Source organism: Bison bison, unplaced genomic scaffold (assembly GCF_000754665.1).
Source record: "Bison bison bison isolate TAMUID 2011002044 unplaced genomic scaffold, Bison_UMD1.0 scf7180017864460, whole genome shotgun sequence".
NCBI lineage: Eukaryota > Metazoa > Chordata > Mammalia > Artiodactyla > Bovidae > Bison > Bison bison.
This window is the reverse complement of record NW_011495022.1, coordinates 6,686,353-6,689,361: the sequence shown is the minus strand read 5'-3', so window position 1 is coordinate 6,689,361 and position 3,009 is coordinate 6,686,353. Positions and strand designations below refer to the sequence as shown.

General features: G+C 39.4%; 1 pseudogene across 1 annotated transcript; it reads right to left on the bottom strand.

The window, feature by feature from the left end:
• Window positions 1–533: 533 nt before the first annotated feature.
• LOC105002952 lies at window positions 534–1,208 on the bottom strand (annotated as a pseudogene). The gene has a single exon (XR_827044.1). The product of XR_827044.1 is annotated as an acyl carrier protein, mitochondrial-like (transcript).
• Between the last annotated feature and the right edge of the window lie 1,801 nt (window positions 1,209–3,009).

Here is a 3,009-nt window from a genome sequence, read left to right as displayed (position 1 = left end):
GTAAAGTCATTTTCTCACGATAAAATCCACACAGGATGGATGAGATAACCTGCAAATAACCTTCCTCAAACAGTTTATACTTATGATCTAGAGAGTAAAGTTTTATAAAACAATACCAACAGGACTAGGAACATGTGATTGAAAATTAAATGAAGATTTGTTCTACTCCTTATACTCTTAAGGCAACCAAGATGGTTTATTTCACCAGAAAAAAATGGCAATTTGCATGCAGACCAGAAGGACCAAAGAAATTGAACATATCATATTTATCCCTCTTTTCCACCCTCCTGAGGCAAGAGACCGCACTGGATGGGCCCCATGGGCCCTCCCTGCAGGCCACAGACACAGGCCCCTGATGACAGGTTCTTCCTTCTTGGTTGCTTGCCAAAGCATGAAAGCAACTCTACTATCTGTGTAAGAAAGCAGATACAGAATGCTCCCCTGGAGTGGTATCAAAATAGGCTTTGAGCCAAGCCCAAAGTGAAGTTATGAAAGTGATATGATAAAAATGAAATGAAAATGCTATCGGGAACTTTTTTTTTGGTTTTACAGATTTATTTTCAAAGGGCAAAAACACTTAAGACAATTTAAATACAAGTCTAAACAGAATTACTCTCAAAGTCAGCAATGATGCAGAAATGTGTTCTCACTGCCAGACACTCGCCAGCATCTTCTGAGCCTTCTCTCAGTGAGGAAAAGGGGTCTGATATTTTATTCACATACATCTTTCTTATCTGCAATGTAATCTACAATTTCTTGTGGGCACATTAACTTCTCCGCATCTATATCAGGAATTTCAAACCCAAATTCATCCTCCATGGCCATGATAATCTCCACTTGGTCCAAACTGTCTAAGCCCAGGTCTTTCATAAAATGGGAATTTACTGAAAGCTTTTCTGGGTCAATCTTGTCATAGTTTCAAGACGTAAAGAACACGGTCCTTGATTCCCTCCAATGTCAAAGGTGGTGCGTCGCTATACTGGCGGCACAGCTGTGTAACTGTGCCTGGAACCTGCGCGAGCACCAAGGCCGGCAGCGGAGCCCCAGGCCTCGTCCGGGTCTCCGCGGCGAAGAGGGTAGTGCTGAGCGGCTGGGCCACGGCTAGCGTGGGGAGCCTGGGCAGTGGCGCGAAGGCCGTGGGAACACAGGTGCCCTGCGCACACAGGCACAAAGGACACGAGTCGCCATGGCTACGCCGACCCCGGATCTCGGGAACTTTTTAAAATCAAATTTCTCTTACCAAAAAATCTGATTAAGACGGATCTATAGATAAGTGAAAAAAAATTCACTTATAATCCTACAAATACATTAACTATCACCAATATTAAAAGGGGGAAAACATGAAGATACAGGTATATACCCAGTTATCTACATGCAAAAGTTCTTGGAATTCTCAACTTTTGTAGAAAATAAAAATTTGTACACACATACAGAATACTGTAGGACTTCTAACCAAATTAAACTTATCTCCAGCATTTAATTTCAGCCCTAATGAAGGCAGTTACCTCAAAACGAACTTGTCTCTTATTAAAACTTCTATTCTGCAATGTGCAATTACCACATTAGAAGTTAAGAGAAAGTAAAATTACACAATCTTTAAGCCTTTTAAATGAAATTCCAAACTTCTTTAAGACATCTATGCAATTTATTTTGGAGAGGACTCAAAAGCAAGAGATTGGATTTCTTCTTATATTGGTGAAATCCCAAACAATCCACAAATCTCTACATTTCTCCAATTCAGAAGTATAACAGGAATTTTCACTGCAAACTTGGTCAACTGCACCTGTACCCGAGTTTCATTTATGTTTTACTTAATCCTTAAAACAAAAAAAAATTTTGTTCACTTAATTTTATTATTTCCCTGCTGCAGTTCTGATTTTTATGTTAGCAAAAGAATATCAGTATCTGATTCTCATAAAGAACATACTCAACTAAAGAGCTTCTAAACTGTATTCATTACTCAATCAAATCCTCCTTAAGCACCCTTTCCTCTTTATAGCAAGTGAAAGAAGTGAAAGTGTTGGTCGCTCAGTTGTGTCTGACTCTTTGTGACCCCACCAGGGGTCCTCTGTCCTCTGTAGCCCACCAGGCTCCTCTGTCCATGAATTCTCCAGGCAAGAATACTGGACTGGGTTGCCACTCCCTTCTCCGGGAGATCTTTCCGATGGAGGGATGGAACCCAGGTCTCCTGCATTGCAGGCAGATTCTTTACCATCTGAGCCACCAGGGAAGCCCTCTTTATAGCAAATTGCCCTTAAAATCACTTCTTGCTTTTTGTGCTACATTAAGTAACTTTCAATGTTAAGTTTATGTGTGTTTTTACCTTTAATGTAACAAAATAACACAGTAGAGGCAAGAGCTGGCCTAGTTGGGGGTCTGCACTTAACTGAAATGATCCTCTGATCACAGAGGAGCACAAAAGGGCCATGGGTGGGGACAAGGGCAGCCTTGCAGGAGTGTTAACTGGGAGAGGAAGGGAGGGTTCAGGGAGGAACACTACGACTGTCACCATAAGAGAAGAAGGCTAAGTGGCAAACGATCTCCAGATAACTACTTAACCATATTTTTCTTTCAGAATTTTCTGCTACAATTTTATAAAGTGCTTAACTTGCATATGCTAAAGTTTCAACTCATCTTAAAATATGTTAATAGCAAGTATTTTAAAAGTTTTATAATTTTCAAGATCTAATCTTTTTAGTAACTAATTTTTATACTCACTACTGAATCAAAACAAAATTATAACTCATCAGATATGAATGGGTTAGTTTTCACAACAATTTCATCACAATAATTTCAAAGGAATGATTAAAAATGAACATTCTCTCCAATATGGTCAGAACAACAACAACAACAAGAAATCCTTTAATTTCTGAGGTAGAATTTTCCCCCAGCACTGTTTTCCTTCTGGTCATAGCCACCTAGGATATATCTTTTGTGATATCATTGCTATCATCTTTCAATAAATGTCCATCTACAAATTAATTAACTTTCTGGAGACAAATCCCTGGT